At 36.2% G+C, this 26,811-nt stretch overlaps 1 protein-coding gene across 1 annotated transcript in view; it reads right to left on the bottom strand.

The window, feature by feature from the left end:
• LOC129940018 (uncharacterized) overlaps nucleotides 1-26,811 on the bottom strand; it is a 286,224-nt gene that overhangs the window by 135,796 nt on the left and 123,617 nt on the right. Inside the window, exon 3 of the mRNA XM_056048240.1 lies at nucleotides 188-234. The gene's annotated coding sequence lies outside the window, so the exon portion shown is untranslated. The remainder of the gene's footprint in view (nucleotides 1-187; nucleotides 235-26,811) is intronic.

Raw genomic sequence — 26,811 nt, 5'->3', positions numbered from 1 at the left:
AGGCAACTAGTGACCATTTTATTCAAAAGCTAATAATCTACTGGCATGCTCTTAAAACTCTAACAAACTTCATAACGATTTTTCATTGAATAAATCCGTTTCAAACCTTTTCTGGGTTAAATTTTAAAATATTACGCAATTTCTTTATAAAATTTATACAATAAATAAAAAAAGTTTCAAAACTCACCTTAAATATCGAAATTATTCTTAAAAACACATTGTTGTCCTGTTCATCTGGAAAAAATATAAAAATACATCTATTAGTTTATTTATTTGGAAAAATCAATGTCGAAAAGAAAACTTAAGTCTTAAAAAGTGAAAAGAATGATAAACTACTTAAAGTTTAATATTCCAATCACGATTATTGGATTTCTTTAAAAAGTTTTTTGTTTGTTTGTTTATTTTTTCTTGTATTTTAATAAAACAAAAAAAACGATATTGGAGAAACCACATTCTGAACAAATGCATACAAATCAAGAAAAAAGTCCAATTCATTGATTATATCCAAATTGTCAGCCGAAGAAGAAAAACATGGCCCTCTCCAATACTTGGGAATATTTTACTTGAAAAGTGGCAGCCAAATGTTGTTGTGGCTAAGAGGTGGAGATTTATGAGTGTTGCACGATTTGCATGCATAATGAGACAAACAAACATAAAAATATACACAATTTTTGAAAAAGTTCCAATTTTTCATTAAATTTTATTCAGTTGGTTGAGAGGGAAAGGGGCAAGACCGCGTGGAAAAATGAAGAATACTCGGACTGTGGTCATCTAAATAGGACATTTGTATGTAGATATTTTTCAAACACTTTTGTTTCGAAAGAGAAAATGGAATAAATTTTCGAAAAAAGGTGCATGCAGCTCACCACCAACAGCAGCAGAGTCAGAGTCAGAGTCGGAGCAACAGTGATAGTTTGAGTTTTAATTTTATTATTTAGACGTATTTTCTTCTTTTATGTTATGTTCAAAAAGTCTTTATTATTCAGCTGAGGTATGGCTGAAGTCTGTAGCATAATATAATGTCATGAAACTTCTGTTATGGGGGTTTCAATAGCATGACAAAAAAAAAGAATAAACCCACTTAGGGTATACCATGACTTCGGATTCCATTCTCCATTGCCATCCAGCGCATTTGCATAGCTTAGCTATCATGAAAAATGTTAGCTTCTTTTTTCTGCACCATCAACATCAGAGTCCTATCGGAGATACCACACCACCAACATTACCGCCGCAGCCATATCACCGACACCGACACCACACCATCACCAGCTCCATCACTTGGCAGAGTGGCACATTGAAAGGCTTCATTTGAATAGCACTCGCTGTTCGCCTGTTGTATATGATGGTATACGGCATACGCCTTCCTGGCCTGGCTAGGAGGCATCCCCAAAAGGATAAACATCATCACAAAAAGGAGTTGAGCCATATTATACACAGAAAAGCAACAGACACACCATCGCATCATCACCTCGAGGGCTAAAATGAATGGCAAAAGAGGAAAAGGAAGGAATTCCTTTTCCCCTTACCCAACACTCGAGACCCGTTTAAGTGGATGAGGTCAATTATTTAGCCCAATTTTTCACTCCCGTGAATGGTTAAATGATTTTGACATTTTTGTTCTTGGGCTTGTAGCTATGACTTTTTGTGTGCTCCTCTGGATGAAGAGGAGGAAGTTTGAAGGGAGTTTTTTTTGGGTAAGGATTATCTACTTATTATTACCTACTCAAAATTGTAAGATTGGTAAGGTGTCGGTGTCGCTGTCGCTATCGCTATCACTGTCGCAGGATGAACTGGGTACCTGATTAAAAATGAAAGTAGATACCTACCTTTGTCTCATGGAAGGGAAAAAACAAGGGGATACAAATTGGGATTATTATGGGATTAGAAAGGGTATTGAATAAGGTTATCACTCACATCACATTTTGAGTATTTCGGAATGGTTTTGGTTTAGATTATTTTAAACAAATGATGAAATTGTTGGTATCGTTAAAGTACATAACCTTTTTCATTGATATTATGTGTAATGATGTTTTGTTGTTCATTATTAACATAGTTTTTAACAATTCTTAAATTGACAAGGACCAAGGACCACCTGATAAACCGCTCTGAACAAAAGTTTGTTGTTTGAATCATCCCTAAAAAAGGAACTAGAAAAACTTAAGAGCTTTAAGTTTTTTCATAGAATTGGGATAAAAATTCTATTCCCAGAGACACATTGAGGTTTAAAAGTCCTAATTGTTAGATTGATTGTGATGGTAGTCCACACTGCTGAAAGTTTACTTAAATTCGTGTCCTCAAAAATAACGAACATACATTTGTGGATATTACTTTATTCGTGGAAAATTGTGCTCTCAAAACCAGCATCAAATCGAAAACATGTTATGTATGAGTTGCTTTTTGATAAGCGGCTTACATATGAAGTAAATTTCATAGGAAACTTTTCGAGCACACCAACTTCTTGGAAAAGCTGAGTGTGAGTACTATTTTCTTAATTTTTTTTTTTAATATTGAATAGCTTGACTAAGTTTCTGATTCGAGACAAGTTTTTAAGCCATCCCCAAATGTTTAAGAAAAACAACTCATACCAGAACTCATGAAAACCAACCTTTTATATATTTCAAAATAAGTTCATTTACAGTTTGAGAATATTGTAGAAATTTAAACCTTCGCCTTGAAAAATTTCCATCACGTCAGGTTTTTAAAAAAATATTCCTTTAAAAATTTAAAAGACAACCAAAACTTGGGGTTTTAGAGCAATAATAAAATCAAAAACACATACTTCATCCAGTGGATTGGAAATTATTAAAAGTTTCTCAATTGAAAGTACGACCTTTTCGGACTACATGCCGATAGTTTTAAGTCTTAAAGCTTTTGAAGATATGCAAAGTTTTCCTGGTTTATTGTTGCTTCCAAAACTTAAATCGGTTAACAATAGACGCAATAGTTGCGAAGCCTCGGATACGGACGGATTTACTGTTGACAACCAAAGCAAACGAATTAAGGACAACGAACTTCGGATATGCACGTGGAATGTTAGGTCCCTTAACAGACCACGTGCGGCCGAAGAATAAGCGGAGGCCCTAGACCGCTATAAAGCAGACATCACCGCCATACAGGAAATACGATGGGATGGAACGGGCAAAAAGAGGATGAAAAACTGCGATATTTATTATGGTGACTGGTACCACGAAAAGCAGCAGCGGTTATTTGGATGCAGCTTCGTCATTGGAGGCAAGAAGTTTTGAGCTATAGGTGCTTCAATGAACGCCTTATGACCATACGCATCAAGGCTAAGTTCGGCAACATTAGCCTGAAATGCGCGCACGCCTCCACAGCAGAGATAGACGACGACACCAAAGATATGTTTTTCGAGCTCTTAGACAAAACAGAGGAGCACTGTCCTAGCTATGATATTAAATAATCCTGGGCGATTTTAATGCCAAGCTAGGAAGGGAAGACATCTTTGGTGGAATAATCGGGAAGAACAGCCTGCACCACAACACTTCCGACAACGGATTCAGGCTCATAGATTTTGCGTCATGGTAGTCAGTACGTATTTTCTACACCTCAACATTCACAAAGGAACTTGGACTTCTCCAAATCAATCTACCGTCAACCAGATTGACCAAATTGCGATCGACGATAGGCACGCCTCCAGCATAATGGATTTACGAACTTTTCGAGGAGCTAACATCGACTGGGACCACTACCTCGTTGTAGCTAAGGTAGCACTTCGAATTTCCAGACCAAAGGCAAAACAGGGAGGTGCTGGGAGAAGGTAAAACGTCGAACGGCTACAATCGCCAGAGATCGCCAAATCCGTTTCCGACCGAGTTACAAGTAACCTCTCTCGAAGTTCTCTGTCGATAACACAATGTATCGAAAACAAGTGCCAACATTGCCAAGATGCAATCACAGAAGCTGGCTCTCACGTGCTGGGTTTCAAGAAACCACCAACAAGGAACGACTGGCAAGAAACAACAGGCATGCAAAGCAGCGCTGCATAAAAGGACGAGAGCTGCTCATGAGCTCTATGAGCAGAAGACGTGAAAGGAACGCATACTTCTCAGAAGAAAAAGAGAGGGCATGAGAAGCGCGCGGTCGAAAATGTTGAGAGGTTTAAAAGGAGGAATGAAGTTCGAAACTTTTATGAACAGGTGAAACGAAATTCACAGGTACATAAACCTAGAACCGAAGGCTGCAAAGCCGAAAGTGGAAACATCATAGTGGAACCGCAGTCAGTGCGGAGGATATGGAAGGACCACTTCTGCAGACTGTATAATGGCGACGACGAACCGAGTTCCGCTGTCAGACAGGATGATCCATTCAACATAGACGACTCCCGACTTAGACGAAGTTAAGATTGCCATATCTAAGCTGAAGTCTAATAAAGCCAATGGAACGGATGGCTTGATTGTCGAGCTCTTTAAGGCGGCTGGAGATAAGTTGGTTAGAAGCATGCCCGATGAATCGAAACTCAGTATTGTTTGCCCGATCCTGAAAAAAGGAGCGGGTCTCCCTGCAGCAGTTATAGAGGAATCAGTCTACTTAACATCGCCTATAAAATTTTCTGTGCCGTAATATGTGAACGTCTAAAGCCCATCGTCAATAACCTGATAGGTCCTTATCAGTGTGGGTTTAAGTCCACAGTTGATCAAATATTCACATTATGGCAAATCCTGGAAAAACCCAAGAACACCAAATCGACACCCACCATCTTTTCATCGATTTCAAGGCCGCATATGACAGCATCTACATGACGAGCTGTATAGAGCCATGTCCAGTTTTGACATCCCCGTAAAACTCGTCCGTTTGTGCAGGATGACCATGGAGAATTCACGCTGTTCCATAGAGGTTGAAAACAACTTAATAGAACCTTTCGATCTCAAAAATGGTTTTAGACAAGGTGATGGGTTATTATGCTGTCATTTTTTTAACTTCGTACTTGAAAGAATAGTTCAGAGCTCACACGTCAACACTAGAGGCACTATCTTTCAAAAGTCTGTCCAATTGATAGCATATGCTGATGACATTGACATAATCGGAAGAACTCGGCATGACGTCAATGGGGCTTTAGTGAGTATTCAGGTGGAGGCGGCAAAAATGGGTTTAACGGTTAATGAGGGCAAAACAAAGTACATGCAGTCGTCAAGAAAGGACTTACAACATCGACTTCTTGGTCAAAACATCACTATCGACAGATGTAACTTTGAGGTAGTCAAGGACTTCATCTACCTAGGATACCGCTGTAAACGCAGAAAACAACACCAGCGCTGAGATCAAACGCAGAATAACTTTTGCTAACCGCTGTTTCTTTGGACTAAGAAAGCAATTGAGTCGTAAAGTCTTCTCTCGAGGGACCAAAGTGTTGCCATATAAGACCCTTATCATCCCCGTCTTGCTATACGATGCAGAAGCATGGACTATAACAAAAGCGGATGAAAGCACCTTGGGTCGTTTCGAGAGAAAAGTTCTTCGTGTGATCTACGGTCCCGTATGCATCGAAGGGGAGTGGAGAAGAAGATGGAACGACGAGCTGTACGGGCTGTACAGCGACGTAGACTTAGCCAGAAGGGTAAAAGTCCAACGACTTAAATGGCTGGGTCACGTAGAGCGCATGGAAACCAATGCTCCGGCCCGGAAAGTCTTCGAATCCACAGCCACATGACAACACAGTAGAGGAAGAGCGCGGATCAGGTGGCACGCACAAGTGGAAAGTGACCTCACCCAACTTAGAGCCCGAAACTGGAGACATCTAGCTAGGGACCGAGCTAGATGGAGAAGTTTGTTGGGTGAGGCCCTAGTTCACACAGAACTGTAGCGCCACCTTAAGTAAGTAAGGAAGATAGTGTCACCAGCCTGAAGGCCTTTCACTTTCCTTCGATTTAGAGGACCTGAATTTAGATTTAGAGGGCACCATGAAAGGCGGCGTTGTTTCTGGAATTTTTTTTACAAGTATGTGTCTCTTTAAAGCCCCTGTGACCTTAACACCGTACCTAAAGTTTACGGTCCTTTGGAAGAATTTTGTTGCTTTGGAAAATTTGGTTCCGATTTTTCATGTAAACATTCCTACTAAATGTTGTAAATAATGTTTCTTGGTAAATTTTGAATCTACGACCTGTTTATTTTTGAATTTCTTCTAAGCATGATTTTGACCTGAATTCAATATTTTGTAAAGGGAACTGTGTTATTATGTTACTGTGTTATTCAGTTTCCACTCAAAAAAAAAAACATTAAAAATGTAGCCTTTTTCGGATTCAAAGACTCTACAATCCGCTTGGATCTCACTGTCTTTACACTCTGCAGCACTGAACTACCGCTAAGGGAGTGTCAAAAATTTTACAAAACCTTAAACCAATATCGGAAAATTGAAATACAATGAATACATTTTAGAATCACGTCACTGTATTCAATGTATATTTAATGCTTGCACTCTAAGGGAATCGGCTTCAGAGACAGAGACACACAATATTGCTTAAGTGATTTTAGACAAAAATCTCTACCTCACTTCTGCATGGATTTTATATGCGAAATGGACGATAGTTTGAGGTAAAGTCGAATTCTCCCTGGCATCCTTTTTGTAAGTTTATAAAGCAGAAAATATTTATTCAATGTTTTCAAAACACATGCATACCATATATCTATATGAATCATCTTATGTGGTATATAAACTTGTGGCAAAATCCCTTTCAGCACTTGTCACTCCATTACGATGTGTCCTGTTCCGGTACGGTACCTTCATTTATATGCTATATACCTATAGTATAGCAGACCATTAGAAATTCAATGAACCTTTATTATGCCAGCCAAAAAGGAAGTTTTTAGTCCCATCGAGACATAAATCCATTTACCTATCATCAACAACTCCGCCGCCATAGCCATCATCATCGTATAGTCGTGGTCGTGGACGTTGTCGTTGCCGTTGCCGTAGTCGCATCCTTTTCTTTCGAAAAATTGGTTTTCGGAGATAAGCACAATCGATAATATTTTGTGCAACGACAAAATATATCCTTAATGTCTTCCATACACATATGAGACATTCCTGCCAGACGAAATAAGACAACACAGAATTAAAACAGTGATGCCAAACTCAGTTCATTTTATGAAAATATAAAGTTTTTTAAACACTCGTCTGATATTCTCTTACCAATAAGCAAATAAACTGTCAGGAAAAGAGTTTCATGTAAACAAACAATTATGGCTTAGAAGATTCGCCATTTTAGTTAAGACAGTGCCAATTTTCTTACAGATTTCACTTAAGGCCTGTTCACATAAGAATCTCTCAATTTTATAGGAAACATCTCCGACTATTTTATACAAAATTGTCCACTATGTTCTACACATGTTAGGATACCCCTGGAGCACAGGTAAACATACTGTTCCTTTTTTAAATCTTAAAGCTATCACCTATTTGGCATCACTGTAATATTAAAGTTTCGCAAAAACTATATGTCTGGCTTTTCAGTCGGCATCCGATGTCGATAAATTTTAAATTCTATAGTGTATTAAGGTAGGCAGAACTATAAACTCTCCCCCTTAGCTGAAACCATATGTCGTACAGCCCTTTTGTCTGATGTTAGTTTTGCCTTTATGACTTGGCCTTATCCATTTTATTTTCATTTCCTTCCGGTGTTGTTGACATTAAACTGTCGCAAATACATATCAATATAACTTCAGAGCAGAAAAAAAAACTTAAAATAAAAATAAAAGAAGATCAGCGCAACAGTATCTATACCTAAACATATAGAAGTTGTTGTATAAGCTAGGCATAGCACATACTCGAGTATAAGCCAACAAAACAAAGTCTCCTCTCGTTTGGTAAAGTACTTAATGAAAAGCACCACATTAATGAATGCGCATACTATTAGTAGAGAGAAGAAGCATAGATAGATTCATATAAACCGTCGGGAATTTCAACTCTCCAAGCTTTAAGGACATGTCGAGAGCTTAGATTGTAATAATATGGAGTAGAGAAGTAAGGAAGTAAACCCGAGTGTGATATAATCGTTATTATTCAAAGACAAAATGAATGTGAAAAAAACAAAACAGCAAAATGGAGTTTTGGCTTTTCTGACACAACCAAGCAGTGTCACTTTAATTGAAATGCTTCAGTTAGTTTTGTTGTGTCTGAGGTAAAGTTGAATGTCCTTCAACTCAGGAAAATGAAGGAACAGTATGTTTGACAAAAGAAAATAAACGTCTGAACCATAGTTTAATAGTTCATAACCTTATAGCTATATCACTACGAACGCAACCATTTTTTAAATCTTTCTGACAGTGACATGAGTAATATAAATGAAAACAAACATACCTGCTAGACGTCAGATTGGCAGTCTATTACATTGTGTTTTATTCTTTTAACCCGCATATACACTTTTGCTTAAAAAATGGAAGAGTGTCATCATATGCAATTATATCACATCTGTCAGTAGAAAAATGTTCCAAAACGTATCAAAATTTTAGGAACTTACAACTTTATGTGACGGTAGGCGTTTTTCTTTTTAAGCTCAGGGCAGAGTCTGAGTACATAGCGCCTTGATATCTTTGAGCTTAAACAAAAATTGTTCTTTTTTTGTCAGTTCTCTGCTCTGAACTTATAAAGAAATACGCTTAATTTATGCAGAAACTATACTGTCATCCAATGAAGCTGTGACATTTGAGTAATATATTTTCTGCACGCAATTCAAAAATGACTTTGATAAGTAAAACTGTCAATTGTTAGAATCTGACAACAGTGATTTTTGATTAAAAGATATTTGGTTGCTGTCAGCTCAACAGCATTTAAGAGAGTACTGACTGAGTTTAAAATATCTGCTTAGTATTCGAAACTGTCATTTGTCCCTACCAAACAATAAAATAAAAAAAATGTACTTCAAATAGAATTTGACAGTTAAATGTCACAGATAGATAGAAAACTGTCAAATGCAATAATATTATGGACTTTTCTTACAAAATCCAACCGAGACTCTGAACTCACGCCACAAATAATTAAATCTTAAGCTTTTGGATTTCTTAAGGTGTGTCCACATTAAAACAAAAATCAACTTTTACAAGAATATACACTCACTTTTAGAAGTTTTCTTCTGTCAAAAAGTAAAACAAAAAGTTTCATTTGAGAACAACTTTAAGAAAGATAATTTATCATTTTTAAAAATTTAAAGAAATTTTTTACTTTTAAAATAAATATTTTTTCTAATGAATAAAAAGAAACAAAATACGTCAAAACGTTGATGGCAGGTTTTTAATCTGTTACTTTCAGCGAATAGAAACTCACAGACATCTTTTTCTAATAGTAATACTTCCAAATTATTTGTTGTTTCATTTTGAGACAATAGAGTTTTTTCAATCACAGACAGATAGGGTATCCGGAAACTTAGTGTTTTACGTGTAAAATAACAGCTGATAAAAACAGTTGAAATTTCGAAAAAGGAATCCAAAGGTATCCAGAATTTCTGGGGTATGTAGGTATCTGACAGACCAGCTGATTCAAGTCATGGCTGAATGTCAAGTAACTTGAAAATTGTCTACAGTTCCAGTAAGGTTGAACTACTTAGTTAAGCACCTTATAGGGCTCCTTCGACTTATTCGGAGCCCAGGCCGATAAGGAGCGGTTTTATCCGGCTCCCTATCCTTGGATTTATACTTAGGATCTGGCCCTCCACGTTGGGGGTTGTGACGTCGGAGTGACTTCTTAGCCACGTAAAAGCTTCATAGTTGCGAAGCACCAACAAGCCTCGGATACGGACGGATTTACTGTTGACACCCAACGCAAACGAATTAAGGACCACCAACTTCGGATATTAACGTGGAAGGTTAGGTCCCTTAACAGACCACGTGCGCCCGAAGAGATAGCCGAGGCCCTACACCGCTATAAAGCAGACATCACCGCCATCCAGGAAATACGATGAGATGGGCCGGGCAAAAAGAGGATGAAAAACTGCGATATTTACTATGGTGACTGCTACCACGAAAATCAACAGCGCTTATTTGGGTGCGGCTTCGTCATTGGAGCCAGACTTAGGCAAGAAGTCTTGACCTATAGGTACATCAATGAGCGCCTCATGACCATACGCATCAAGGCTAAATTCGAAAACATTAGCCTGATATAAGCGCACGCCCCCACATAAGAGTAAGACGACAACACCAAAGATATGTTCTTCCCGCCCCTAGACAAAACATATGAGCACTGTCCTAGCTACGATATTAAAATAGTCCTGGGCGATTTAAATGCCAAACTAGGAAGGGAAGACATCTTTGGTGGAATAATTGGGAAGAACAGCCTGCACGACAACACTTCCGACAACGGATTCAGGCTCATAGATTTTGCTGCGGGGCGAAACGTCATGGTAGCCAGTACGCGTTTTCCACACTTCCACATCCTCAAAGGAACTTGGACTTCTCCAGATCAATCTACAGTCAACCAGCATCATGGATGAACGAACTTTCCAAGGAGCTAACATGGACTCGGACCACTACCTCGTTGTAGCCAAGGTAGCACTTCGGATTTCCAGACCCAAGGAAAAACAGGGATGTGCTGGAAGAAGGAACTACGTCGAACGGCTACAATCGCCAAATTCGATCGAGTTACAAGTAACCTCTATCGAAGTTCTCTGCCGCTTACACAATGTATCGAGAACCAGTGGCAACATTGCCAAGATGCAATCAGAGAAGTCACCTGTGATGTGCTGGATTTCAAACAGCCATTAACAAGGAACCCCTGGTTTGATGAGGAATGTCGGCAGGCAAATGCAGCCAAAAGGAGGAGGTGCTCTCGCCTCATAAACTCTATGAGCAGAGAAGGCGAGAGGAACGCCGACTACTCAGAAGGAAAAAGAGAGGCCATGAGAAGCGTGCAGTCAAAGATGTTGAGAGGTTTAAAAGCAGGAATGAAGCTCGAAAGTTTTATGAACAGGTGAAACGAAATTCACAGAACCGAAGGCTGCAAAGACGAAAGTCTCGCAGGCAATGCTGAGGATATGGAAGGACAACTTCTGCAGACTGTATAACGGTGACGACGAACCGTATTTCGCTGTCAGGCAGGATGATCCATTCAATACGACGAAAGCCAATAATCCCGTCCTGCCATATCTAGGCTGAAGTTCAACAAAGCTGCGGGAGCGGATGGCTTGAATGCCGAACTCTTTAAAGCAGTTGGAGATAAGTTGGTTAGGAGCAGGCATCAACTTAACTGTAAGATATGTTCGGAAGAAAGCATGCCCGATGAATGGAACCTCAGCATTGTTTGCCCGATCCTGAAAAAAAATCCCTCTTAACTGCACCAACTATAGAGGAATCAGTCTACTTAACATTTTGGCATCCCTGCTAAGCTCGTCCGTTTGTGTATTATGACCATGGAGAATTCACGCTGCTCCATAAAGATTGGACACAACTTAACAGAACCTTTCGATGTCGAAAAAGGTTTTAGACAAGGTGATGCACTGTCATGTGATTTTTTTAACATCGTATTTGAATAGTGCAGAGCTCACACGTCAACACTAGAGGCACTATCTCTTAATAGTCTTTCCAATGCACATGCTGATGACATTGACATAATCGGCAGAACTCAGCGTGATGTCAATTTTGTGTGTATTGAGGCAGAGGCGGCAAAAGTGGGTTTAACGGTTAATGAGGACAAAACAAAGTTCATGCTGTCGCCAAGAAAGGACATACAACACAGACGGCTTGGTCGAAACGTCACCATCGACAGACGTAACTTTGAGGTAGTCAAGGATATCGTCTACCTAGGCTCCGCTGTAAACGCAGCAAACAACACCAGCGCTGAGATCAAAAGCAGGATTACTCTTGCTAACCGCTGTTTCTTTGGGCTAAGAAAACAATTGAGTGGTAAAATGCTCTCTCGAGGGACCAAAGCGTTGCTATATAAGACCGTTATCATCCCCGTCTTGTTATACGGTGCGGAAGCATCGACTATGACCAAAAGCGGATGAAAGCACCTTGGGTCGTTGCGAGAGATAAGTTCTTCGGTTGATCTACGGTCCCGTATGCATCGAAGGAGTGTTGAAGAGAAGATGGAACGCCGAGCTGTACGGGCTGTACAGCGACGTAGACTTAGCCAGAAGGGTAAAAGTCCAACGACTAAGATGGCTGGGTCACGTAGAGCGCATGAAAACCAATGCTCCGGCCCGGAAAGTATTCGCATCCACACCCACAGGACAGCGCAGTAGAGGAAGACCGCGGATCAGGTGGCGCGCACAAGTGGAAGGTGACCTCACACAACTTGGAGCGCAGTTAGCTAGGGACCGAGCTAGATGGAGGATGTTGTTGGGTGAGGCCCTAGTTCACACAGGACGTTAGGAAGTTAGTCTCAATCCTTAAACTGACAGTTTCATTGTCAAAGCTAAGCAAGAAATTAAACTGAGTTCTAATTAGCCGCTTTACAGTTAATTATTTTGACGTTTTATAGCTTAAAATAAATACTATTTGATGGATAAAAAAGAGACTGTTCAAAGAATTGAGTAGTGGTAATATAAATTATGATGAAATGTTATGATGACCTGAGCTTTGTCTAAACTAAAAATCGTCTTGAACGCATACAAAACATTAATCGGTTTTATGGCAATGGCAGGAAAAGAGGGGAGCAATAATTTTATGTCGATAAACGACGAATGGGTAATAGACAAATTCATAAATCCATTAAAAACCTTAGATTGTACATACAGACTGTAGCAGTACCAGTTTTTTGATGTAACAGTGCTTATCACTTATTTAAACATCAAATTTAAAATATACAATATTAAATTATTTTATTTTAAAATATATTACTTGTATTATATAAATTAAATTCGCCAAAAGAAAATTAATGCACCTTTTCCTGTAGCACATACTTTAATTTAACAAATGTACCTACCTAATGCATTAGTGTGGAAAATATTCCTCGGAGGAAACCTATTCACCAAGCTTCCATACTATTATGAGATTAAACCGAAGCTTCCCAGCCAAAGTCCTTCACGGGTTTAGTTTATTCTACCCATAAACTCATACGATGCCATAATATACAACACCATAATCATAATCATCATCACATAAAGTGCACAAGAAAGGAAAGGAAAGGAAAAGGAAGGAAGGAAGAACTCATTATTAACGTATAAGCGCATTTAAGGATAATTCATCCATGCGAATACTCACATGCATACATATATGGAGAGGAATGTTTTGAAGTGTCCTTTTTGAATGAAAATCTGTGATGCTTCTCAATTGAAATGAGCGATGAAATTGCTTTTGCTTTGATGCTCGCTCGGAGCAGGATTCCATCTTCATTTACAACTTAATCAATGTCACACCATCAACACAAAATCCTGAGTCCTCGAATAACAAGCCTCCTTCTCGCTCTGTTCTCAGTATATATAGGGAGAAGAGAGAGTTGGTTGCAAATGCATATGGAGGAAATGAAGGACCCGGACTCAGCTAACAAGAACAGCTAACCAACCATACTTTATAGTTTCCATCCGAATTCCGGCCTTTGGAATTCTTCCGTGGTTGAGGGGAGGCTAACATCCTAGCAACCAACCAACCAACATCTCTATCTATGTAAGGACGATTATTTATTGAATTAGAATGCTCAAAGCCTATTATTTCAACTGGAAGGACTTCAAGTGTAATTAATGTTTACACATTCTATATGGCGATATAAAAACGCATGTTGTTGGGTGTAAATTTGGTCCTTCGACCGAGCAATCTAACATTTTGGTTCTCTCGGTTTTGGTGACGGACGTTAACATTTCCTACATTATAAAGATACAAAACGTATCTATGCATATAGAACAGAACTTGACTTTTGGACAACAATAATTGTGGAAGTGCTATACAAAACTTGGACTCTCGGAAAAAGTGATAAATCACTAAGTTTTTCATTTAATGGCAACCAAACGAGGTGCTCTTATGGAGTGAGGACCTCTTTTTGAGGGAATTCAATTCAATTGCGTCCATTCGTACAAAAGTTAGTTGTTGGTCCGTGTCGGTCGGTTGGTTGGTATACCTTGGGTATTAACAATAAATAGGCCATCAAAATACTCTCGAAAATAGTTTGTTGACTATTTTCGAAAATTGCTATGTGTGGAAGTTGAATTGAATGATTTATTAATCATTCCAATACCAAATGCATTTGGTGTGACTTTGTGCTTTTGGTGTATCATTTATCACTTGACTATTTAGATGAGATTCACTTTTGGAGATATATTTTATTATTTATGAACCTATGAAGGTATCTGTCTATAGAATGCCTAGTTTTATCAATTTGAAGGCTTTGAAAACATGTGTAGGGGATACATTGAATATAACAAAGGAAATGTTGGATGTTTTAGATTTCAATAGAATTCAAAATTAAAGAGCAACGAATTTCACAAAAGACCGGATATAGGAGAAATGAAAATGGGTCAGCCTTTTGGGACGAGTTTTATTTTTGGTGAATGGTTTGATTGAGAATTCTTTTTGAGGAGGTTTAGTGAAATACATTTTTTTTGTTTAAAGTGCAATTAGCAGATTTTTTAAAATTGCTCTTAAAAATAGTTAGAGAATACATTATAGGCTACATTGAATTATGTACATGCCAATTAGTTGCTATTTGTTAATTGCAAATTTATTTAAGGTATGACATTTTTGAACCTTGCATTAACAAACCCAACCATTGATAAAGAGATAAATATTGATTTAAATTTTGGAAACTTTTGGAAAAACGAAAAGATAAATCATCTGTTTTCGTCTATATTGTGCTTGGCAACTTTGTAGGAAAAAATTTCAAGAGATCTTTCTTGGTTTAAGAAGATGTTATATATTAGCATTATTAAAAAAGTTTAAAATTAAACAAAACTTTCAGTCACAACAAAATTTCATGAGTCATCTTTGTTGTTCTACCGCCTGTAAACTAACCATCAATCATTTGAAAATCAAAATATCTACAATGTTTATTTAAACGTGTTTAATTGTAATGGGCCCGATTTGTCAAATTGAAAATTTTCACATTTCTCGTCGTTCCAAGGTCCCTAGAGTAGAAATAAAAGATTTAAAGAAAGTTTGCGACGTTTTTTTTTGTCGTTCATAGCTCAAGAACCAGAAGAGATATTGACTTCAAATTAATTTTGTTATACAGATAATAAGGCAGAAAGATGCAGAAAGGGCTCTCAAGAAAATTGCATGGTGGTTTTTTTTTTTCCATAGCAGTTTAAAAAAAGTGAATTTTGGTTAACACTAAATATCAAATGAACCAAAAACGCTAGAGATAATGTGATACCAAACAAATATAGTTTTTGAAAAAAAAAATCATTTAACGGTTTTTTTTTGTAATCAAAAAAACTGAAAAAAAAATTTGTCACCTCGAAAATTTTACCAATACAAAATGATTTTATCTCCAAAACAATTTTGTGCAACGAAAACTAACGTTTTTAAAATCTGGTAAAATTCGGAGACAAATAGTTTTTGTACAAAAAAAAATAAAAAAATTAACAAAAGATCGTAAAAAATGATTTCGACACAAGTATCTTTTCAAAAATTTTACATTATGGTTTTCAACTAATTTTAACTTATAAGAAATATTGTTTTCAACATTCTGAACAATTTTGAAAAAATGGAATCGACAGTTTTTTTTACAAAAACTAAAAAAATAAACAAAAAAATAAATAAAAGTTGGTAAAAATTGATTTTCGACACAAATATTTTTTCCAAACTTTGAGATATTGGCTTTAAACTACTTTAATAATAAATAATATTGGTGTCAACACTCAGTCAAACTTTGAGAAAAATCTAATTGACAGTTTTTCTTACAAAAAAATAAAATAAAAACCTAACAAAAAAACAGTACTAAAACTTGGTAAAAATTTACTTACGACTCAAAAAGCTTTTAAAAATGAGAAATATTGTCTTCAAATTTTTTTATTTATCAGGAAATATTATTTTCGTTATTCAGTAGTTTTTTTTTATAAAAATTTAACAGTCCGTTTTTCATAAAAAAAATAAAATCTACAAAAAATAGTACGCAAATTTGGTAAAAATTGATGTTAGGTTCTTGATATCTCTCAAATTAATTTCGTTCATCCAAATTATAAAAATGTAAGAAATGCTACTAAAATTAGTATTTTTTTTGACTAATATTCTGTTTAAGGAAACTAGATTTTTAAAATAAACTTTTACTTTTAGATGGGATGGGAAGTTATCAGTGTGGGTCGCATCCCAGCCTCTTTTTTCTATTGGCATGCTTATGTATTTAAATTCAATATCTAATAAACTAATGCAAGCGTTGAATTGTTAATTTATCACAGCTTTATTTAAATAAAATAAATACAAATTAAATTTATCATTTAGAAAAAATTCAAAACATTTATATTCTTTAAGTATTATTGTAAGGAAAAGTATGTCTTAAGTTTATTCTTAAAACAATTCAAGGTTTTAATTATACTCTTATTTTTCGATGTAGATTAGCCGCGCTGCATTGATAAAAATTGTTGGTTAAACGTTACACACGTGAAATGAGATTGCAAGATCCGTATTCTGGAGTAAACGTAAGAAGACTTATAGCGAACATAGCTCACATAATTAAAGTTCGATAGCTGATCAAATTATCAAATGAAATACCATTTATATTTTGAGAAAAGAGAAACATGATCAAATCTTTTTCCACCATATGTGTATAGCTATAATATCAAATGCCACATTTAGTTCCCATCAGCTTACTCGCAAGAAGGTCACATCCTTGCAATAGTAGATCTATTATGGTTTTCAGAAGCATTAGCCTTCTTTTAGGTGATGTATTGATGTATACCAATGTGTTGGCCAGACGTCTTGGGCTCGATCAATGCCTGTACCATCTAAAGTTTTTTTTTTTTCACGGGTACTGCTTCTTGCGAGGAATTGACAATTCCTCGAAGAGTAATTCTTGCCATGAAACAGTGCTTTCTCAAATAAACCCTTTAGATTCGGCTTTAAATTGTAGGTCCCTTCCATCCCTGAGAACAGTATTCTCACACAGGAATGGTTGAGAGAGAGTCGCTAGGCTCTAGTTCTCAACAGACTGTTGCGCCACCAAATTTATTTTATTTATTTAAAAAGAGGCGTCAGCATAAAAAGCAGTTATTTCAGAAACTGTTTGAGAAAGTTCACTGATATTTAAGGGAAATAGAAGAGGACCGAAAATCGAGCATTGTGGAATGCCCTACTTTGCTTGTAGGGAAAAATGTTGATAGATTGCCATGTAACAGCTTCCTTCATACCTTGAAGGAAAAAGTTAACCAGTTATACTGGAGGGTTTAAAGATTGATACAACGTAGATAATTTTTACAAAGATTAGTGTGGTCAACAGTATCAAAGGCTTTTGAAAAGTCCAAAATCATTAGTAAAGTTATATATCGATGGCTTTTGCTAATAAACGGCGATTTTTTAAGAGCTTGAGAACTTTTAAACAAAAAAAAAACGTATACAATTTGCAAAATCTCATCGATTCTTTATTTGAAACGGTAGATTGGTCTATGACATTTACTTTTTGAAGATAATTTCATTTAAATGTTGACCGCGGCTGCGTCTTAGGCGGTCTATTCGGAAAGTCCAATTTTGGGTAACTTTTTCGAGCATTTCGGCCGGAATAGCCCGAATGTCTTCGGAAATGTTGTCTTCCAAAGCTGGAATAGTTGCTGGCTTATTTGTGTAGACTTTAGACTTGACGTAGTCCCACAAAAAATAGTCTAAAGGCGTCAAATCGCATGATCTTGGTGGCCAACTTACCGGTCCATTCCTTGAGATGAATTGTTCTCCGAAGTTTTCCCTCAAAATGGCCATAGAATCGCGAGCTGTGTGGCATGTAGCGCCATCTTGTTGAAACCACATGTCAACCAAGTTCAGTTCTTCCATTTTTGGCAACAAAAAGTTTGTTAGCATTGAACGATAGCGATCGCCATTCACCGTAACGTTGCGTCCAACAGCATCTTTGAAAAAATACGGTCCAATGATTCCACCAGCGTACAAACCACACCAAACAGTGCATTTTTCGGGATGCATGGGCAGTTCTTGAACGGCTTCTGGTTGCTCTTCACTCCAAATGCGGCAATTTTGCTTATTTACGTAGCCATTCAACCAGAAATGAGCCTCATCGCCGAACAAAATTTGTCGATAAAAAAGCGGATTTTCTGCCAACTTTTCTAGGGCCCATTCACTGAAAATTCTTGCACGAGCTGTATTTTATACGATTTTACACCAAGATCTTTGCGTAAAATCTTCCATGTGGTCGAATAACACAAACCCAATTGCTGCGAACGGCGACGAATCGACATTTCACGGTCTTCAGCAACACTCTCAGAAACAGACGCACTATTCTCTTCTGTACGCACTGTACGCATTCGTGTGGTTGGTTTAATGTCCAATAAAGTAAACTGAGTGCGAAACTTGGTCACAATCGCATTAATTGTTTGCTCACTTGGTCGATTATGTAGACCATAAATCGGACGTAAAGCGCGAAACACATTTCGAACCGAACACTGATTTTGGTAATAAAATTCAATGATTTGGAAGCGTTGCTCGTTAGTAAGTCTATTCATGATGAAATGTCAAAGCATACTGAGCATCTTTCTTCTTGACACCATGTCTGAAATCCCGCGTGATCTGTTAAATACTAATGCATGAAAATCCTAACCTCAAAAAAATCACCCTTTATTATGTCTTCAGTAATCTTAATCGGAGCTGTACCTATAGCGGAACTGGGTTTTCCCCTAAAACACAATGCTAAAGGCTAACATATTTGTTAGCTCTGTACTACATACTGTTCCTATAAGTAGCTTATTATCACCATACTCTAAATCAGGCATGTCAAACTCGCGGCCAACAAGCCGTATGCGACCCACATCAAATATTTTTGCGGTCCAATCTTTAATTTACAACTTGCAGGTATTTTCCAATTTTGAACATTAAATTTTTCTCCAAACGAACAAAAATACATTCATGAACACACTTAAAACAAACCGGGGAATCCCATGAAAATGTTTTTAATTTCTTCAATTCAACACCGTTAATTGTACGCATGCACACACACAATGAAAACATAAAAATGGCTGTAAGGAGCTGTTGGTAAGAATGAGATAGACAGATTTCATTTGATTCACGGATGTTGCTTTGTAATATTGCTACAAAACTGCTGTTTTTTTCCAGTCATTGAAGAAGGACCATCTGTTGCAACAGAAATCAATTTTTATCACACGCATCAAACATTTATCACACGCATTGTATTATCCACCAGGGGATTTTGTGCACAAAAGTAATGAACATGAAAGATGTGTTGAAACCTCTAAAAAAAATTATAAATTCTATAAAATCACGTGGCTAAAATCAGCGTCAGTTTTCGGATTTCTTAAGTGAACTAGGAAGTGAATATTCCGGCTTAACATACTGTACTGAGGTACGTTGGCTATCTTGCTCAAAGGTTCTTCAACGGTTCTGGGACTTGAAAGCAGAAATATATCAATTTTTGATAAGTAAAAATGAAGACACAAGGATGTTTTATGATTCTGTCTGGTTGCAGGATGGTTGATATAACAAAACATCTATCCGACTTAAACTTAAAACTACAAGGAACAGATCAGATCACTCCGAAAATGTGTGACCATGTTAAATCATTCAACTGCAAGCTAGATCTTTGAGAAAAAAAACTAAAGAGAAGAGAATTTGACGCATGTTCCTATATGCAATATGTATAAACTTAGTTTAAGTGAAACAGTGTCTTACTACAAATACGAAGAGAAAATTTTAAGGCTTAGAAATGAATTTGAAAAACGTTTCGAAGATTTTGATTCTTTGAAAGACAAGTTTTCTTTATTTTCATCGTTTTTTTCTATAAATATACAGTGATAACCTAACCAAATACAAATGGAGGTAATCGAAATCCAATGTGACTCCGATCTGATATCTAAGTTTAATGAAGTTGGGATACCTGAATTTTACAGGTACTTGCCAGTCAGATTTGAGAAGATTCGAAGATTGGCTTATGAAATCATTTGTATGTTTGGAAGCAACTATATCGATGCGAGCAGTTATTTTCACTGATGAAATGAAATTAGTCACCTGTAAGATCCAGAATAACTGATTTACATTTGGGGTCTGTTTTAAAAGTAATTACTGCCAACAAAATTTCACCACAAGTTGAGAAGATGGTAACAGAAAAGATATGCCAAGTGTCTGCCAGAAAAAATTAATTTTGCTATTGTTCTTCTTTTTGTTCTTTCTTTAAAAAATTTAGTTTCATTCAAAAATCTTTTCTTATTTTTGCGGCCCATACAAATTTAGATCCTGCTGTTTTGGCCCGTGTTAACCATTGAATTTAACATGCTTGCTATAAATCTACGAAAACATATTTAATTGCGCTACCAACTTCAGAAACAGATCTAAGTTTGCATTAAATGTGATCACGTACATATATTAACACAACACATCCAATACGATCCTTTAAGACATCGATTTAAAATACTTTTTCTAATAAATAATAAATTTGTAAATCCTGCGTTTTTTCGAATCGAAGATTCCACTTTTAGAAATTAGTAGTTTTTGACTAATATCTACGTAGGTTTCAATTTTACTAAAAAAAACTAACACTTCTATTTTTCCAAAACTTCTATCATATATCAAAAACGTTATCAGAAAATTATTATAAATGTGAAATATTTCTGTGGTCGATTTTAGCATTTTTAGTTCATAGAATAGGTATTTGACCAATTTTTCAACAACCCTCCAATTTTCTTTTCAAAGTCTTTTCAACACATTTTGATAGTATTATTTTAGGTTGATATAATTGCACGAATATTTGAGAAGTAATTTTTTATTTTTAAACCATTATTCATTAACTATATTTTTACTAACACTGATAGCTGCTAAAAGAGTGAGCTGATGGTAGATTTAAATGTTGCCCTTACGGACAACCCAGTAAAGGAATATTACTATTTTAAGGTCAGTTACACAAATTAATATTTATCTCACCCTCTTCCATCTTAATTACGCACTTTATACTCGACACGCATACTGCGTATACCTGGTGCACACGTAATGCGTTCGGATTTTTTGATTAAAAATGTAAAATAAATTATTTTTCTCATCTCGATACGTATGTAGATAAAAAGCTCATGATGCAATATTTTTCCACCACTTTATCTTTTTGCATAAAACTGCATTGCTCGAAAACGCTGCAGATTTTAATAAACTCATCAAGGTTTAATATTTCATAACATAATTTTACTCATATACATACTAATGAATGTATTTACGAAAATGTTTATGTTTTAAAATATACGTACATACATACATGCATTGTATACAACCTGCGCAGACATAATTTCAGTGAAATTAACTTAAACATCGCAAAGTTAACAAAATCATAAATTTAACAGTGGGGCAAGCGTTATAACTTGGTTTAAAATTTCAATTTTTAAAAAAACACTTTGTTATAAAAAAGATTTAAGTCTTGAAATTAAGTATAAAATATACTTAACTAGAAAAAACTATTTTTCGTGTTTTTAGGTAAAAGTTAATAAATTGCACTCAATAATTTTTGTTTGCACATACTTTGTTCCATTACTGGATGAAAAATTGAAGCAAGGTGACTTTATACAAAAACTTTAATAAACAAAGTTGCCGTATTTGGACCGATGACTAACCCCAAGTGTACCATTAAATTCAAGCCTATAGTTGTGGTTAGCTCTGGTTTCAACAAGACGGCACTACGAGCCATACAGCCCATGAAATAATTAGACTTGTAGAGGAATTATTTTGCGAGCTCAAAATCTCAAGTTTTTTCAAAGGAAATTTGGCACCCTTAATAGCGCAAAATCACACCTTTGGATTTTTTACTCTGAAGATATGTAAAGTCTAAGGTGTTCAGATATACGTAAGTCAGCTACTCTTGTTAGTACTTTGTAGTTGCATTTTTCGATTGCACCACCTCAGATTTAGTCATGACGAACATTCGCAGTATAGTCTTGGGTATCCCAAGTTAGCCTTTTGTTGAAGATCAATCCTAAATTTTCGACTTGATTAACAAATTCAATTATGGAATTATTAAATGCAATGTAAATGAAGTTTTCAGGTTTAAGTTTATATTATATTCGATATTGCAAAAGCCTTATTTGTTCTATATTTTCAGGATTACGTTCAATTCAATTGCATGTCGACCAATCACGTATAACCTGTAAATTAATGTTCATTTTGGCTTAATCTTGGTCTCACTAAAGCTAATATATAACTAACACCGTAGATATGATATTGACGAAAAGAAAAAACAACAGAAGACAAATCATTAGCAAACAAATTAAATAGTATAGGCCCAAAATGAATTCTTGAAGGACATTTGTATGAACAGAAAGAAAAGAAGTCAGTTAAACATTACAAGATAAGGTTTGAAGACGATTAGTCAAATATGAATAAATAAGGTTTTAGAGAAGTTGAAATAATTAGTGAGTTTATCACAGAGAAGATTAGAATCCATACAATCAAATGCCTTTGAAAAGTCAACCAAGGCTATCACAGCAGTAAATTTGTTGTCTAAATCAAGTCTCATGGCATGGGACAGATTAAGCAAAGCTGAAACATAACTTTGTCCAGACTGGAATCCTAACTTGAAAGTCAAGAATTATTTTCTTTAATAAAGATTGTTAAATATCTCCCTTCTGCTTATTTGCTCTTTATTCAATTCTTTTTAAAAAGTGTTACAGTGATCGGAAATAGTTCAAATATGCGCCATTTTGTTTGATAATCTGTTTCCATCTAGAAGGCGATTTTATAATACCCCCTCTTTACTTGCGAAGAACTTGGACAGTCATTTTCCATAAGCCTCTCTTGAATTCAACTTTACACTACCAAAGGCATTCGCCATGGACAGGAACAGGTGGTTATCACTTGGCACTATGTCCGGGCTATTTGGTGGATGCGATAAAACCCCCCATTCAAGCTCCCGTAGTTTCTGACGAGTCATCAACGAAGTGCTTGGCCTGGTGGAACATAACATGCTTTCTTTTGGCCCATTATGGACGCTTCTGGTCGATTGCCTGCTTCAAGCGGTCCAGTTGTTCGCAGTAGATGGTAGAATTAAGTGGGAACAGCTCATATTGAATGATTCCCTTTCAATCCCACAAAACACACAGCCAAACCTACCTGGCCGTAATTCAAGGCTTGGCCACTGTTTGGGCCGATTCACCGTTTCCATGATTTGATCAGTATTCGACGTCAACGGTCTTCTACCGGCTGGATTATCCATGGTCTCGTTTTCATTGGCTCTCAATCGTCGAGACCATTCCTCCACGGTTCAAAGTGGTAGAGTACCATCCTCCAAAACACAATTAATCTCACGAAATGTCCCTAGCGGACTTGCCTTTAACGAGCTTCGGTGTTAGTAAACTACATGTTTACACGTCTTTAACTATTGAACGAACATTCAAACTAATCACGCATAGCGTAGTTTTGTACGTTATGATGGACCTTTCAAATGATGTGTAGTATTGCCAGATACTCGTATGAGCTCTGTTGCGTTTTTTACATAGCCTCGAAATTCAAAAGACAAAAAGGCGAAGGGAAATATTTTTCAACATTTATATTTATGTCAATTGGTTACCAGGGGTAGGATTTTATTGAACGGAAGATAAAATCGAATTTCAACAAACATGTATCAAGCCCTGGTGATTGCAAATATATGTTTTTTATTTTGCCTTTTTATACCATAATAATTTCCTTTTTCGCCCTTCTTCACCATTTTCCTTTTTCTGACTTTTTTGCTTTTTTATATAATTTTGTTAAGAAATATCTAAAACTTGGTTTACTATTAAAAGAAAACCGTTGAGAATTTTTAGTTAAATACCCAGCTGTTTGACTATTCGATACTATTGTTGTGGCCCGATGATCTTAAGATAGCAAGGGTTTTGTTGTTCGTGACATACACTGGACCGTTTATGAAGAAGAGTGACAAAACTCTTTACTCAAAAATGCTTCACGTAACTAGCGTTGCTCACGGTGTAAACAGAGTTTGTTCAAGCATACGCAGTCACTACTCAAAAGTTGACGCCTTCCTGTCGAACTTGAAAAAAGTATTTCTAAAGAGTCCATCTCGGATTGCTATTTTTAAGGATATGGAACCTGAATTTCCACTACCACCTCAACCTGTAAGTTTGTTTGAAACTGAATTTGAAATCGTTTTGCTTTTAATTTACATTTAAACTAGGTTTAAACTCGCTGGTGTACTTAGTTAAAGGCAGCGGACTATCTTCCTCGACTCAAAAAAGTTGTCAGCGGTCTCGAAGATGAAGACCTACAAAAAACAGAACGAAATTGAAGGAAATTCCAGGAAATAATGAAGTGAATAAGGTTGAAAGTTTTGAATGTGCTCCACTCATTTTACCTGAAGTTGACAAATCATGTAGCTACTTCAAACCCTTTCTAAGGCACAACCGAAGAAGGTTGCTACCTCAAAACATTAAAAACTCTTGATAGTACAATGCTACTATAATTTGATGTATTTTTGTTTATTTTCCTAGTATTTTCCCGGTTCTCATTTATGGCGCTGAGGTCTGGACCCTGTCAAATAAAGATGAGAGTGTCTTAGGATACTTCGAGATAAAAATTCTTCGGGTGATTTTTGGTCCCGTCTGCAAAGCTGGACAATGGAGGAGAAGATATAACGACGAACTGTACGGGCTGTACAGCAACACTGTTAGCTAGTTAACAGAATTAAAGTCCAACGGCTAACATGGCTAGGTCATGAAGATCGAATAAACATCAACGCTCCAGCCCGGAAGATCTTCGAATCCAATCCCGAGGGACGGCGCAGTAGAGGAAGACCGTGACGCAGGTGGCGCACCCAGGTGGGTGAAGACCTCAACCAACTTGGCGTGCGAAACTGGAGACAGCTTGCTAGGGACCAAGCTGGCTGGAGACGCATGTTGGTTGAGGCCAAGGTCCGCTCCGGCCTGTAGCGCCACCTTTAGTAAGTATGTAAGTGATTTATTATGCCTTTTTTTTTAATTTTGTAGGTCAACAAAATCCTAAACCTGCTTATAGGAGCTTTAAAGCTTTAAATAAAAAAAGGTAGAATATGTTTATGTAATCCTTTTTCTTTCCTCGTTGCTTGATGATGTGAGTTGATTTGAGGAAGTAGAAGAGGAAGGAGACTTTGAATAATGTCAGCATTAATATTGTCAAGTTCGGTACATTTCGATTTTATTCAAAAGACTGCTATTCCTTCTTGATACCCATATAACGCACTGACGGACAATGCGTCTATACTATCGTTCTTCGGAATTCTTGTGGATAAATAGAAAATTGCGTTTCGGAACTAGAAAATTTACGATTCATATTCCAAAATCAATTTCTCATCACAAACTTAGACATTATTCTAAAAAATTCTCTTAACTTCTTTCCAAAAAAAACTTTAAGGACCGATCTGAGTTAAAATAATTGTCATAAAAGGTTTATTTCTCAGAATTTTTAAGCTCGTTACAAGATTACGTAACCGTTTAAGCTCGGGAAGCATTTATGGACGAAAGATCTCTTGGCTTTGACTATATCAAGGGAGAATCAGGAACAAATCTATGTATATGTTTATGTATATGTGTTTAATCTAACATTATAAATAAAATCTCATAACGAGCCACCCTTAGAATTAAACTACAAGAGAACAACCATTTTAACAACTGTTTGTTATCAAATTTCAATTTTTGTCGAGAAATGCTAACTCTCGCTCTACTGTAAAACAATTCTTGTAGAACAAATGACTGAAAATTGTATCATTTTAAAATTTAATTATTTTGTTATTTGTTACTTTCCACAAAAAACCTTGGTTAACTAGTTTGACACCGAAAAATACATAATTTACGTTATTTTTATCTTCTGTCATCAGATTTTGTGCAATATTTTCATTTTACATTTTGAGAGTGAAATTACCAAACACTGATTAATTAATATGTAGATTAACAGATTAATTTTTGCTGCATGGTTAATATGTAAGATGGGTACTAATAAAAATATAATTGGATAATGCTTAAAGCAAATAAATTATATAAAAACTAACGAGACGAGACAGAGGGAAGACCTTGATGAGCCATATTAAATATTAACCATGTAATTACATCTAATAACTCATCATACAGCATGAAGTGATCCATTTAATGCCTGGGCCTTTAAAAGACATGATACAAATTTTGTTTTATAATAAATTGTTGTTAAAGTTAAATAACATAATTTCATAGATAAATTTAAATAACAATCAATTAATTGGCTCTCATTACTCTTCATTGCTCCAACAGTAAAAAAAAAGAAGTGAATCTAAATGCACGTCAAATGCCAATGACTAATAAAAATTATCTGAATGACAATAATTATAATAACCACTTTATTAATTTATTCAATCTCGGTTCCGAGTTTATGAAGTTGTAGCTATTATGTCACAAATCCATATTTATACTCGAATAGTTCACTGCCTTTGGGATGAATGACTCGATGATAGTTTGATGACGGCTCCGGCGGTGGGTTGAACATTATAAACAACAATAAGTTGTTACCTTTTGTGGGGTAAGTTTCCCACAATTATGGTTTGGCAAGAGTGTCATAGTTCCGAAGGAACACAAAGAACGTGACAGCACGCACAGCACAAACTCGTATAGTGCATTTTTAATTTAATCATCATTATTATCTAATTTTTTAAACGTCAAAGATACGCGACACGACCGCGTGACGTGACGGGTAGTATGTTATAAACGTAATTATTATTAAATCTGTGAGAAAAATATTATTATTGAGACAAGAAAGACTACCGTCCCGCTAGAAGACGGAAGAAGCGAGCGAGTTTTT

The sequence above is a fragment of the Eupeodes corollae genome, chromosome 1 (assembly GCF_945859685.1).
Source record: "Eupeodes corollae chromosome 1, idEupCoro1.1, whole genome shotgun sequence".
Taxonomy (NCBI): domain Eukaryota; kingdom Metazoa; phylum Arthropoda; class Insecta; order Diptera; family Syrphidae; genus Eupeodes; species Eupeodes corollae.
The sequence above is the reverse complement of the archived record's forward strand: the minus strand, read 5'-3'. Positions and strand labels throughout refer to the sequence as shown.